This window comes from Scyliorhinus canicula, chromosome 3, assembly GCF_902713615.1.
Source record: "Scyliorhinus canicula chromosome 3, sScyCan1.1, whole genome shotgun sequence".
Taxonomy (NCBI): Eukaryota; Metazoa; Chordata; class Chondrichthyes; order Carcharhiniformes; family Scyliorhinidae; genus Scyliorhinus; species Scyliorhinus canicula.
The window spans coordinates 257,428,055-257,442,918 of NC_052148.1; the positions used below are offsets into that span (position 1 = coordinate 257,428,055).

The 14,864-nt window shown below is 45.8% G+C and overlaps 1 protein-coding gene across 2 annotated transcripts in view; it reads left to right on the plus strand.

Annotated features, from left to right (window-relative positions):
• LOC119963477 (chondroitin sulfate N-acetylgalactosaminyltransferase 1-like) overlaps positions 1-14,864 on the plus strand; it is a 232,650-nt gene that overhangs the window by 24,309 nt on the left and 193,477 nt on the right. Inside the window, exon 1 of one of the 2 annotated variants that reach the window (XM_038792648.1) lies at positions 5,887-6,026. The exons of the other annotated variant lie outside the window; for it this stretch is intronic. The gene's annotated coding sequence lies outside the window, so the exon portion shown is untranslated. Of the gene's footprint in view, positions 1-5,886; positions 6,027-14,864 lie in introns of those variants that run through there. 2 annotated transcript variants of the gene reach the window in all.

Sequence of the window (14,864 nt, forward strand, 5' to 3'; positions counted from 1 at the left end):
AGGAATTTCTTCTCTGAGGGTTGCGAATCTTTGGAACTCCTTGCCACAGAGAGCTGTGCGAGCAGAGTCTTTGTGTATATTTAAGGCTGAGGGAGATAGATTCTTGATCAGTAAGGGAATCGAGGATTACACGGAAAGGGCAGAAAATTGGACACGAGGAATGTCGGATCAGCCATGATCCTATTGAATGGCGGAGCAGGCTCGAGGGGCTCGGGGGATATCTATAAGAAGGATATTGTTAAACTAGAAAGAGTGCAGAAGAGATTTATGGGGATGCTACCAGGACTTAATGGCCTGAGCTATAAGGAGAGGCTGGATAGGCTGGGACTTTTTTCCCTGGAGCGTAGGGGTGATCTTATAGAGGTTTATAAAATAATGAGGGGCATAGATAAGGTAGATAGTCAACATCTTTTCCCAAAGGTAGAGGAATCTAGAACTAGAGGGCACAGGTTTAAGGTGAGAGGAGAGAGATACAAAAGAGACCAGAGGGAAAAAATTTTTCAAACAGAGGGTAGTGAGCATCTGGAACGGGCTGCCAGAGGCAGTGATAGAGGCGGGTACAATTTTTTCCTTTAAAAAAACAGATAGTTACATGCGCAGGGTGGGTATAGATGGATACGGGCCCAATGCGGGCAAGTGGGACTAGCTTAGTGATAGAAACTGGGCGCCATGGACAAGCTGGGCCGAAGGGCTTGTTTCCATGCTGTAAACATCTATGACTCTATGACTCTGTCCCTGTTCCTTATGGTCTCAATGAAAGAAGAGATCTGGTTTTGGTGGTGATGGTTGAAGAAAAGGTTTTGGCCAGTGTGCTGGGAGGACTTCTTTGTTCTTCTTCGTATTGTATCTCATCCATCCATCTGTGTAGTCAGACAGGGCTTTGTTTACAAAACGGCACATCTGACACTGCAGCACTCTTCCAAAGTTGCACCAATGTGTCAACCTACATTATAAAAAAGACAAGAGTAATACTTGCATTTCTATAGCACTTTTCAGGACCACTGGACACCTCAATCTGCTCTACAGCCAATGAAGCATTTTTGAAGTACAGTCACTGTTGTAATGTAGCAAACACAGCAGTCAATTTGTGCACAATAAACTCTCACAATGTGATGATGACCAAATAATCTGGTTCTGTGGCGTGGATTGAGGGATCAATATTGCCAAGGACAGAATGGATAATGGCTTGGGATCTTTGCCATCCACCTGAACAGCATCTCACTCAAAAGGCAGTCTCTCTGACAGTGCAGCACACCCTCAAGACTGCACTGGGGTGTCGCGCATGATTTTTGTGTACAAGCCCTGGAGTGGGACTTGGGGGGGATGAAGTGGGGGATGGATGTTTGAGGTGGGACTTGAATTTGCCACTAAACCAATGACACTGTATCTGTCATTGCTGGGAATGTCTATAATTGTCACATGCACTCTATGCTCAGAATACCACAGACATGCTCATATCGTCAAGGAGTTGGGACCCTCCCTTTGTGATTGGGCTTAATCCTGGGATAGTTTTGCTGCCAATTAAAGGTAGGGTAACTTCCCAGGAGTGGAGGATTTTTTCCCAGAACCTTTCCTCTGCAGCCTTGCCGATGGCTTGAGTGGTTACACTGGAATATATATTTTCAGCTTCAAGAAGAAAAAGGAAATGCGCAGATATAACTGTTTTATTTACATGGGTGGCCAGGAGTAGCACTTCTGAATCTTAGGGGAAAAGGTGCCTTCAATGCTCAACAGTGCAAAATCTTATATCATGCTTGTTGATTCATATCACCTCATGCACAGAATGTGAATACGAGCCGATGTGTCTGGTTCCAGCCCAGATAATGCCCCTCTTCAGCAACAATGTGCATTTATGAAATGTTATCGGGCAGCGCGGTAGCACAAGTGGATAGCACTGTGGCTTCACAGCTCCAGGGTCCCAGGTTCGATTCCCCGCTGGGTCACTGTCTGTGCGGAGTCTGCACGTTCTCCCCATGTCTGCGTGGGTTTCCTACGGGTGCTCCGGTTTCCTCCCACAGTCCAAAGACGTGCAGGTTAGGTGGATTGGCCATGCTAGATTGGCCTTAGTGTCCAAAAAGGTTAGGAGGGGTTATTGGGGTATGGGGATAGGGTGGAAGTGAGGGCTTAAGTGGGTCAGTGCTGACTCGATGGGCCGAATGCCCTCCTTCTGTACTGTTTGTTCTATGTTCTATGTTATCAATGGTTCTATCACGTATAATGCCTTCTTCTCGACAACAACGTGCATTTTATATAGCTATACATCTTGTAAAACATCCTCAGATATTTCTACATAGAGCTGCTTACTTTTATTACACAGTTTGTACTTTTCTTTCAATATGAATAACAATAGCTGCCATGTTGATATATTGGGATGGTGTTGAATTCTATGTCAGCCATTGCATGCTATTTTACTCAAGTTCAGTGCCACTGACTACTGCTGTCTGTGGAATGTATGTCCGTTATACATTAATTTACCAATATCTAGATAAATAACATCCAGATTCGGAGATCAGATGGAAAATCTTTCTCAGTGTGCACTGGCACACTGGAATGTGCTGGATCTCGCCAGTGTGCAAATTAAATATACACATAATCAGACCAAGACTCAGGCTACAAGTCAACAGGCTATTTAAGGCACAACAGATAAATGAACAGCAGTCAATAAATCTACAGTCAAAGCACACCATACTGAAATATGTTGAAACTGTTGAATGGTATCAATGTGCTAAATGATGTTCCACCTGTAGGTGCTGCCGTAAGCGAAATATCTGTGGCTAGTTGAAATAGAGACAAGGCAGGTGCCAAGCAAACATACAGGAATTAGTCTTCATTCACCGGTGAAAATACTCTCCTCTACCTAGGAACACTGTGGCCTTCACCTCCCTCCATCTCCCCCAGCCCCTACTGAGCAATGCTTTGGCCCACAATCTCCTCTACCCCACTCCCCTTCCTCAACACATAGAGACACTAAAGTGCAGAAAGAGGTCATTCAGCCCATCGAGTCTGCACCGAACCTGTGAAAGAGCATCCTCCCTAGGTCCACACCCCCCCCCATCCCATCTCAGTAACCCCACCTAACCTTTTGAACACTAAGAGGCAGCCAACATGGCCAATCCACCTAACCGCCACATTTTTGGAGCACCCGGAGGAAACGTACGCAGGCATAGGGGAGAATGTACAAACTCCACACAGACAGTCACCCAAGGTCGCAATCGGAATCGGAATCAAACTGGCACTTTGAGACAGCAGTGCTAACCACTGTGGCACCGTGCTGCCCCTAATCTCCTTGTTGGTGACATTTTCTCTACCCACTCTCTCTGATTGTGTCATGGCCCTTTTCACTGAAGAATATATCAGACCTCAATCCCGCCCAACCTACATGATGTAGGAGGTTTCAGGTCCTTACCCACATCCCACCCCAGTAACCACGAAGCAATATCTTGATCCTACACACCTGAATAAGCAAGACTTTTCTCTGGCATAAATGGTGCCATAGGAATTCCAGTCCTTTTAAGAAGAGCAAGATATCTAAATCTCGTTTATCCCACTGTACTTACTGCCCATCCTGTTCCAAATCATCTGCTGGCAGCCAATGCTTCACCTCTCCCAACCCTCCAAAATGACACCAACTCTACCTCAATAAAGTCCATCTTCACAGATAACATTCCCATCCCACTTCAGGCTGTGTTTTCCTATCCAGAATGTTCTACACCTCAATTCTTCCACCCTGCTGTTCTGAATGCACCCCCAGCAATGCCCTCTTTCCCTTCCCTCTCCTGCTTTCTGATCTGCCGCAGCCCAGCTTCTGTCCCAGTGTTTTCTCCCTCCATTCCGGTCCCGCTTCCTTCCTCTCTTCCTCCCCTCAACCCCTGTCTTCAGAAAATTATTCAGTAAATTATGAAAAGTTCCACAAACCAAGAACAGGGAATTTTTAATTGTTTCATTGGAGTTTCAAGAAAATCAGCAGACAGGGATTAATCTGTTGCTAAGTGGATGTTGCCGTTGACAACGCTCTGTTATGGATGGGAGAGGACCTATCAGCTGTTTTAATGCTGCCTGTTCTTATTCGCAGAATCACAGAGCCTTAACAGTGCAAAAGGAGGCCATTTGACCCATCAAGTCTGTACTGGCTCCCTGAATGAACATTCTATCTCATCCCACTCCCCTGCCTTAGCCCTGCAACCCTGTACTTGACCTCTTTCAGATAGCAATCCAATTTCCTTTTGAATTCCTCCATCAAACCTGCCTCTACCACCCTCTCAGGAAGTGTGTTCCAGACTCCAACAAGGTAAAGGTAAAGTCACCATAATCCCAGATGACCGTAGGCTACTTTCCCCTTTGAGGGGGGAGAGCTGACTGGTGGTGATTTAACCTGAGGGTCACCACACCTCAGACGAGGGGCAAGGTTGAGAAGGCGGGGGGCCTTCATGAATAACCTCAGCCGGTACGGACATTGAACCCACATTGCTGGCCTCGTTCAGCATCACCACCCAGCTGCCCAGCCAACTGAGCTAAACCAGCCTCGAACCATCATCTGGACGAATTTATTTTACCCTGACATCATTTAAAAAAAATAAATTTAGGTTACCCAATTATTTTTTCCAATTAAGGGGCAATTTAGCGTGGCCAATCCACCTACTCTGCACAGTTTTGGGTTGTAGGGGCGAAACCCACGCAGACACGGGGAGAATGTGCAAACTCCACACGGACAGTGACCCAGAGCCGGGATCGAACCTAGGACCTCAGCGCCGTGAGGCGGTTGTGCTAACCACTAGGCCACCGTGCTGCGCCCCTGACATCATTTTTACCCTCCTTTGCTAATTATTTTAAATCTGGGTCCTCTTGTTTTATTTGGCCAGAAAGGCCAGACTAAAAATCCTTAAATTGTCCAGTGATGCTGACATCTTTGTCGTTCAGCCTGGGAAAGGTGGAGGTACCATTCACTGTAGAGCGGCAGTAATTTGGCATTTGTCCCCTATGCTGGGAGCTATGTCCAGTTATAGCCAATAAACTTGGTGACTTGCCGAGCAGCCCTTGCTCCTCTCATTTAAACACTCGTCCTCTTCCACACCAGCTGACAAATAAAAGGCTTTGACAAAGAGCCATTCAGACTCGAACCATTAGCTCCCTTCTCTCTCCACAGATGCTGCCAGACCTACTGAGTTTGTCCAGTATTTTCTGTCTTTGTTTCAGATTCCAGCATCCGCGGTACTGTGCTTTTTATATTATTGTGGACACGTAAAAGTTGTTCCTTAGAGATGGAAAATATTTTGAACTGTGGGACAGTAGGCGGCACGGTAGCACCGTGGTTAGCACTGTTGCTTCACAGTACCAGCGACCCGGGTTCGATGATTCCCGGCTTGGGTCACTGACTGTGTGGAGTCTGCATGCTCTCCCTGTGTCTGCGTGGGTTTCCTCCGGGTTATCCGGTTATTCCCACAAGTCCCGAAAGACGTGCTTGTTAGGTGAATTGGACATTCTGAATTCTCCCTCTGTGTACCCGAACTGGCGCTGGAATGTGGCGACTAGGGGCTTTTCACAGTAACTTCATTGCAGCGTTAGTGTAAGCCTTCTTGTGACACTAATAAAGTTTATTTATTATTATAATAATCTTCATTATTGTCACAAATAGGCTTACATTAACACTGCAATGAAGTAACTGTGAAATAAAGCTGCCGCTAATTTATTTATGGGGGGGGGGGGGTGTTTCTAGATGGGTTAGAGTATAAGGCTAAGTCGAAGAATAAGATTCATGCACAATATAGTCATCAAGCGGTCAGCTTAAGTGCTGGAAGAGACTGGACTGGAACTCTCTCACTGTGGGTGTGGCAATGTGCTGACGAAACCAGCAGCGAGCTCTCATTACCCTGCCTCCTGTAATAGGAAACACCCTAGTGCACCGACACTGTCTTTAATATTCCAGCAGGGCGATGATACCCTTTGGATTCACTTGCACGTTGCACCGGGGGTTTTGCTCAGTGTTTACAAGATCCACAAAGGGGATTTATTGTTGAATGACTGGTCTGGTAAGTGCAACGTTGTGATCGTTTTTCCATTTAAACATAAAATATTACCAGCTACGAAATCGCTCATGGTTCCCGGGGCTGCAGTCGAAATTGAACCAATAATTGATATATAAAAGCAGACTGTTGTTAAGCGAGAATGTTAACGGTTCAGAACATTTCCCATCTATTCCCCCTTGTTTCTCTGCAAGCAATACTTACGCTCCGCTGAGCCACAATTGTTGCTGATCAGTGTCGGTGTGTTTGGGGAAAGTGGTTTGACAAGACAATACCGTTAGCCTGTGCTGGTAACGAGGCAGAGTAATGAAGAGTCTAGTGAGGCTGAATTTGCTGTGCATTTGCGGCGCTGTGTGTTATCCAGGGTCTAATTTCAGCACTCAGATATCAGCTTCCTGACCAGTGTTTTGAGACCTTGCAACTTTCTGGTTTGACTAGACTATAGAGGTTTTGACTTCAATCGTGATCTTGGTGTGTGTCTGTGTGGATATGTAACGAGCAAATAATTGTTTTTTTTTAAAAATCCAAGTTAAATAGCGGTTTGCAATTGATTCTGGGGCGAAGGTAATCGAATGTTTGCATATGATGATTTGAAGAACTTGGACACAACCGGAGCAGTGTGGTTAATTTCTGAGATGCAGATGGGTGAACATAGAACATTACAGCGCAGTACAGGCCCTCGATGTTGCGCCGTCCTGTGAAACCCCTCTAAAGTCCCTTTACAGTCTACACTATTCCCTTATCGTCCATATGCCAACAGGGTTATTTGAACGACCTCTCCTTGTACACGTTTCACGACTGGGGAGGAGGGGTGCATTTTTCCCTTCGTTGATGGGTTTCCTAGTCCTCTGTCAATTGCTTGCCATCTCTCTCTCTCCACCCCCCCCCCCCCCCCCCCCCCCCAGCGCAGTTCCAGAGGTGGGAGGGCTCACAGGGCTAGTTGAACATCTTACTGCCTTGCCATCATTGCAACACCTGTTTCTAAAGTTCACCTGAGTTCCTGCAGCAGCTTGAGTATAGGGGAGATGGTAATGCCCCTGGGCTGGCAAGCCATACAGAGGGTCAATCCACCGGGGAACGCGGGTTGCAATCCCACCACCCCAAGCTGTGAGAATTCCAATCAGGGATTTGGGATTGAAAGCTGCTCTCAGTAATGGTGGCTATGAAACTGGCGACTCCACACCCGCAGCAATGGGGTTGACTCTGACATGCCCTCTGACATGGTCGAGCAAGCCACTCACTTCAAGGGCAGTTAAGAATGGGCAACAAATGGCTACATTCCAAGAAAGAATTTATTAAAAATGCAACAGCTAGTGGCGGTGTGAGCCAGCTGTCATCACAACTCTATTCAGAAACAGGAAATGTGCCACATCTGTCAGATATCTCTTACACCATCAACTGAGTAGTAACGAGGATGTTAACTCTTTTTGCCATTAGTTCTAGACCTAGTGCTTTTTGGTTTCTGCTCTGTGTCTCGGACAGGAGGACATTGTGACTGCATGATGTATGTTGAAGTATTATGTGTTTTACTCCAAATCTACATTGGGTATATTTTCCAGAACTCTAGTCTCTGCACAAATTTGCTGGATGATGGTAGATCTTGCAAGTCAGAGCAGATGATCTGTGGCAACCCCCATGTGTCAGTTCTGAGTTGATTCATACTGCGATGTGGCTGTGGCCGTTCTCTGGTACCTTTTATGTGCTGATTTGAGCAAGCTATTCGGCTGGGAATTCAGAGTAAAACCTCATCCTGAATGAAAGAAAAATACTGCGGATGCTGGAAATCAGAGCAGAAAATGCTGGATAAACTCAACAGGCCTGGCAGCATCTGTGGCCAGTGAAAGAAGAGTTAACATTTCAAGTCCATGTAGCATTTCTTCAGACCTCATCCTGTTCCTGACTTAGCAACGACACTTAAGGAGGGGGTCACTGGGTAGCAATCAGGAGCACCAACCCGTGCTGATTTACTCTCTCTCCATCCCTAATCTTAAAACACTGAAGCCAATTGTATCAATGCTACTGACGCCCTGGAGGTACTTAGCAACTCAACACAGATCAGAGAATAACAAGGGTTGACGGTCCAGTGCATTGGCTGCATTTACTCACAAAACCACTAAGGGGCACAATTTTCCCTACTTGTACCATAAATTGAATACTCACTTTCCATAAATTAAACTTATTTAATCATTCACCGTCTCTAAATATTTACATTACTTGCCACAATTTTATCCCAGCCACTTGGCATTTCCTCCCACTCTACATGTCGTGTTCTCTGACAGTCGATTTCATTAATATTACGGGAAGATTCTCTCCCTGCTTTCTTTCCAGATGAAAGGTTAGCAGCAAAGTTCTGTCCCAATAAGTTAATACAGTGCAGTTAAACACATTGGTTCACCACCCACGTGGGCACTTTCTATTGGGAAACATGTCGTCCACAGCATTATCCAGAGGGGTGGCGTGTTTCGCAATCACTCGGGGAGTTTCCATCAAATGGCTGACCAGGAATCCCCCCCCACCACCCACTCTCACCACCTGCTGCCACTGGTGTGTGTTGGAAAGATTTGCAGGTTGATTGATGCCCCGAACCTGTTTGGCTGCATTATGAACCCAGCTTCACTGGCCACAAGTACCTGGGTTAGGAATCGAACCCGGAACTCCTGGCTTGGAGAGGCATGGATGCTACCCATTACACCACAAGACATCCTTGTTGACCAGAGTGACGTGATGATTTCATGCGCGGATAGTCAATTGGCCCATTTTGGCTTGTCCATCCAGAATATAAATACTTATTTTCATTATATTGTCTATTTCTCTCTTTAATTTAAGATCTCCTAAAGATATAACTTAAAGATAATTCCACGTCCCCATCTTTTAAATGAAGAAATTCTAATATATATAATATATACCAAATTGCCTTTTGTTCAGTGTATGCTGAGATACCTTGATGTAATAATTGAGATTTTCTAATTAATATCTGATGTCCTTCTCGGTCCCTTCCTTCACTGTTTCTTCCAGCTCTTGTTACTCAATCTGTTAATATTGCGGATCAGGCCTGTTTTTCTTCTCTGTACCACTGCGGAACATTGGAAGTTCTGGCTTGGCTGAAATGTCAGTTGGACTTGGTCAGCAGGGCCCTTGGCTCGGAGTTAGAAGTCTGTGGGCTCGCAAACCCCACTCCAGTAACACCCAACTCTAGACTAATAATAATAATATAAAACACATTTGCACAGTGCTTTGGTGAGGCAATGCTGCACTTTCTGTGGTATCATACTTCTAGTGAGACATTAAAATGAGGTTCCATCTGCCTGTTCAGGTGGGCTCCGTGCAACTGTTGGAAGATGAGCAGCAGAGTCCTTTCTCTGCAATGAGGTTACTCTGAAAATCCCCTAGTCGCCACGCTCCGGCACCTGTTCGGGTACACTGAGGGAGAATTCAGAATGGCCAATTCACCTAACAAGCAAGTCCTTCGGGACTTGTGGGAGGAAACCGGAGCACCCGGAGGAAACCCATGTAGACACAGGGAGAACGTGCAGACTCCGCACAGACAGTGACCCAAGCCGGGAATCGAACCTGGGTCCCTGGAGCTGTGAAGCACCTGTGCTAACCACTGTGCTGTTAGGGTGCGGGGCAAAGGGAGGGGAATGGCACTAAATCATGATGTTTGTTTGGAGAGCAGGTGCGGACACGATGGACCAAATGGCCTCCTCCTGAACCGTAACAATTCTGTGAATCTGTGAATCACTTTGGGACATTTTGAGGATGTGAAAGGTTCTATATAAAAACAAGTTCATTATTTTTGCATTTGATGATCAAAGGTGACAGGAAAAAAACATGAACAGCTCCAACAAATACCACCTCAATAGTTGTATAAGCATTAAAGGGAATGGAGTGAGCTGGGCACTTTATCAGTGCACAGTGTTGTACATCCAGCCAGACGAAAGCAAGCAGGTAGAAACCCTGAAAGGCGGAAATATTTCACAAGTTAAAACAAAACTTGAGCACTTTATAAAAATCATTCTGAATACACAAAATAAAGTGAAATGATGATGGCAAAACTGAACGGGTCTGTCAGAACCTGTGGAGAGAGAAGCAAAAGGTGAAATCTCCCAGCCGTTTAGGCTGGCGGGAAATTCTAGTCCCACCCCTGCTTCGGGTTTCCCGGGGGGCGTGGGGTGGATTCCATGGGAAATTCCATTGACAGCGGTGGGACTTGAAGGCAACTCCCACTGCATCGCAGGGAGGCTAGAGGATCTCACCCAGAGTTAACATTCAAATCTGTTTCACATTCAACATGAACAATTTTCTTTTTGAAATTTTTGCTGAACTCAGCTGGTCCATAATGGAACAGTGCAGGAATGTTTGGCTGTGCTGGGAAATCCATGGCCATGGACAGTAAGGTGGTCATTGGCTGTGGGTGAAACTGTTGTGGGAAAACAGCCATGCTCTCCCAGGTTATCTTCATTTCTCGGTCTCTCAAATTCTTGTGGAAAGTTCTGAAACACAGCTCCAGACACACAGTACTTTGGTGAGGCAATGCTGCACTTTCTGTGATTAGATTAGATTTGGATTTATTGTTACGAGTACCGAGGTACAGTGTAAAATATTGCACTCCAGTCCAAGCAGACCGCTCCATACATGAAAAACATTGGACATACAATGTAAATACTTAAACATAGACATTAGGTGCAGCATATGGAATATAGTGCTGCAGCTGTAGAGAAGGTGTGTAGAAAATCAGTTCAGTCCATATGAGGGCCAATCAGGAGTTTGGTAACAGCGGGGAAGAAGCTGTTTTTGAATCTGTTGGTGGGTGTTCTCAGACTTTTGTATCTTCCACCCGATGGAAGAGGTTGGAGGAGAGAATAACCCGGGTGGGAGGTGCCTTCGATTATGCTGCCGACTGTAATTTGTCTGAAAATGTAAAACAGGGGGAGGTGATTTTGTGTGACTGAAATGTTTTGTGTGCCAAGCTGCTGCAGTGGACAGCGAATTCGCCAAAGAAAATATTTAATTTGTTTTATATAGAAAACAGAACCATTGATTGTTTCTGTGCGGAGAATTCCGTACCTTTGGGGAGGCCCGACGCCGGAGTCGTTGGCGCCACTTCGCTACGCCGGGACACCCAGCCCCGCCGGGTAGGGGAGAATCCCGCCCCAGCTGTCCAACCAAGTGAGCTAAACATCAAATAAGTACATTAGAAAAGGCTGCCATTCAAACGAACAAGACAGTGCTAGCCCTTTTTAAAGTGCAATTAAAACGTGAATGATATTTCTGCAATTTTAATGAGAAAACTGTTGCAACTTTGGAGGGAGTTTTTCTGCTGCTTTTAACTTGCATCACTTCCACAGAGGGGTATTGCCGCTTCATCAGAACTCAGGTCCCAGGTTCGATTCTGACCTCGGGTGACTGTGGAGTTTGCACGTTCTCCCCGTGTCTCCGTGGGTTTCCTCCGGGTGCTCCAGTTTTCTCCCACAGTCTAAAGATGTGCAGGTTAGGTGAATTGGCCGTGATAAAATTGCCCCGACGTTAGGTGGGGCTACGGGGCTAGAAGTGGGGGATTGGGCCTAGTTGGGGTGCTCTATCGGAGCAAGGGCCAGTGCAGACTCAATGGACGGAATGGCCTCCTTCTACGCTGTAGGGATTCAATGATTCTATGATAAATGGTGAAATCAGAGGACAACTTACACAGGCTTCCATTCAGTGGAGTTAAAATGTGATCGATTCAGGGAATTTCTCAAACATCTCCAATGTTTTGAGAGAAACTACTTCCTCTAGGTGGGAATTTAGAAAAGGGAAATGAAATCAGGAGGCACATTCTTTCACAAAGGGTAATGGAAATTTTGAATTCTCTCACCAATAGCAATGATAAAAGTTATATTTATATTGTACCTCAGGTGGATTGGCCATGGTAAATTGCCCCTTAGTGTCCAAAGGTTAGGTAGAGTTAACGACGAGTCAGAATACAGGAGGGAGATAGAGAACCTAGTGGAGTGGTGTAACGAGAACAATCTCTCCCTCAATGCCAGCAAAACTAAAGAGCTGGTCATTGACTTCAGGAAGCAAAGTACTGTACACACCCCTGTCAGCATCAACAGGGCCGAGGCGGAGATGGTTAGCAGTTTCAAATTCCTAGGGGTGCCCATCACCAAAAATTTGTCCTGGTCCACTCACATCGCCGCTATCACCAAGAAAGCACAAGAGCGCCTATATTTCCTCAGGAAACTAAGGAAATTCGGCATGTCCACATTAACCCTTACCAACTATTACAGATGCACCATAGAAAGCATCCTATCGGGCTGCATCACAGCCTGGTATGGCAACTGCTCGGCCCAGGACCGCAAGGAACTTCAGAGAGTCGTGAATACCACCCGGTCCATCACACGAACCTGCCTCCCATCCATAGACTCCATCTACACCTCCTGCTGCCTGGGGAAAGCGGGCAGCATAATCAAGGATCCCTCCCACACGGCTTACTCACTTTTCCAACTTCTTCCATCGGGCAGGAGATACAGAAGTCTGAGAACACTCACGAGCAGACTCAAAAACAGCTTCTTCCCCACTGTCACCAGACTCCTAAATGACCCTCTTATGGATTGACCTCATTAACACTACATTCTGTATGCTTCATCCGATGCCAATGCTTATGTAGTTACATTGTATATCTTGTGTTGCCCTATTATGTATTTTCTTGAATTTTGTTTAATTCCCTTTTCTTCCCCTGTATTGAATGATCTGTTGAGCTGCTTGCAGAAAAATACTTTTCACTGTACCTCGGTACATGTGACAATAAACAAATCCAATCCAATCCAATCCAATCCAATGAAGTTACGGGAATAGGTGCTATTCTGGAGGGTCAGTGCAGACTCGTTGGACTGAATGGCCTCCTTTTGCTCTGTAGAGATTCTATGATTCTTTAAAGTAACAAAACCTCCTGTGATGCTTTACAGTAGCATTAGAAAACAAAAGGTGTCACTGAACCACATAAGGAGATATCGGTCGGTGACCAAAAGCTCTCCCCAAAGGCTGTGGATGCTGGGACAATTGTGAAAGGTGGAGATTAATAGCTGACTGAAATTTGGCATTCACAATTTTTACAAATTGTTTTGAAAGCATTTTCTTACTGAGACCAACATTGTAATTGACCAAAATATTGGCAATCTTGGAGTACCTGGATTCCTGCTTCTCACCTGCAATGGCCTTCCCAGTGGGGACACACACTGTCCCATTTAGTAACGGAGGAGGAACAGCAGGCATGAGAGGCTCTGAGACCGAGTCTCACACTGGCCCACCCATGGAAACCTGTATAGCTGGTGCCACAATTATCTTCATTTTCCGCTGATTTTTAACCCCCACTGCAGTAAATGAGCCCCAGCAAAAAAGCTGGGCGTAAGTTCCTGAAAATTGGTGTAGAAACCAGCGTAAATGTCTTTGTTAAATCTCAGCGTAAATGGGATTGAGGACATCCTTGGACACGGATGTTGGCGGCTCAGAACATGGTACCGAGGAGTGTCAGGGTGTATGTTTGGTTGTTCCACTTGCTTGGGTTCCTCAGTCATAGGAGCATTAAATGGAGGCCAAGGAGACAGAATCAAACCTGGAGGGAGATGTGGACTTCAGGCCACTCACCAGCTAGAAGTACCAACTGATGCCTACATTTTCCAAACTGGGCTATCAATGATTGCAGGAGTCCCATCAGTGTTAAAATTAATCTCTCACTCTGACCACATCAGAAAATGGTCCTGGTCGATTTGGCAGTGACCCAAGGACCTTTGTAGTACGGGCACAGGTCTGTGCCCTACTAAATGGTTAATCAATGGTCCCATTTTAAGCTCATAAAAGTGTAAATTTGATCGACAATGTGTTCAATATATGGTCACATTGACAGGCTGTTGGATAACCATCCAGGGCTCAAACCTAACTGACCTGAGCAGTGAAGTGGGGTCTTCATGGACTGCTTACTTTGGTGAACTTCTTGCTTGATATAGTGAGGCAGCTTGTGTTCCAAAGTTACCTGGTTGCACAGCAAAACTAACTGAATGCACCCAATGTATTGCGGATTTCACCGGGGACCTGTGATCTTGTGGACAAACTGTTGCTCTAAAGCTGGCTGTGTGACTTTGCAATCCTGACGAAAGATTTTCCTTGACGTTGGGCCAAGGCCAGCAACGTGAATTGCGTACTAAATTCTTTCAGGTTTGGAATGATGGCTGAGGAACATACAAACAGGAGACAGCTGGAAACCCCACAAGCTGACTGGATCACTCAATTAGATCATGGTTGGCCTGCTTCTCCATTTACCTAACTGTGCTCCATATTCCTCAGTACTTTTTCCCAGTAAAACTCTTGTCGAATTTGGTCTTGAAAGTTTCAGTTGACCACAAATTCTTGGGGACAGAGAATTGCACGATTGCCATAACATGATGTATTTTTTTTTCTTATTTAAAAAAAATAAGTTTAGAGTACCCAATTTTTTTTTTCCAATTAAGGCGCAATTTAACGTGGCCAATCCACCTACCCTGCACATCTTTGGGTTGTGGGGGTGAAACCCACGGCGAGAATGGGCAAACTCCACACGGACAGTGACTCAGGGACGGGATCGAACCTGGGACCTCGGCGCCGTAGACAGCAGTGCTAACCACTGCGCCGCCCCTCCATCACATGATGTATGAGGAAATGTTTCATTGGTTTCACTCCTAGCTTAGCTTGCCGAGTGACTGTTGACAAGTGGGAAACAGGTCAGTACCCCCATTGTGGGGTTTTGGTCTGGAACTATGCTGTCTAATGTTTTGTAAGTTTCTGTCCTCTGTCGTTTTGGAGGCAAACCCACCTCCCTTGGCTAGATTA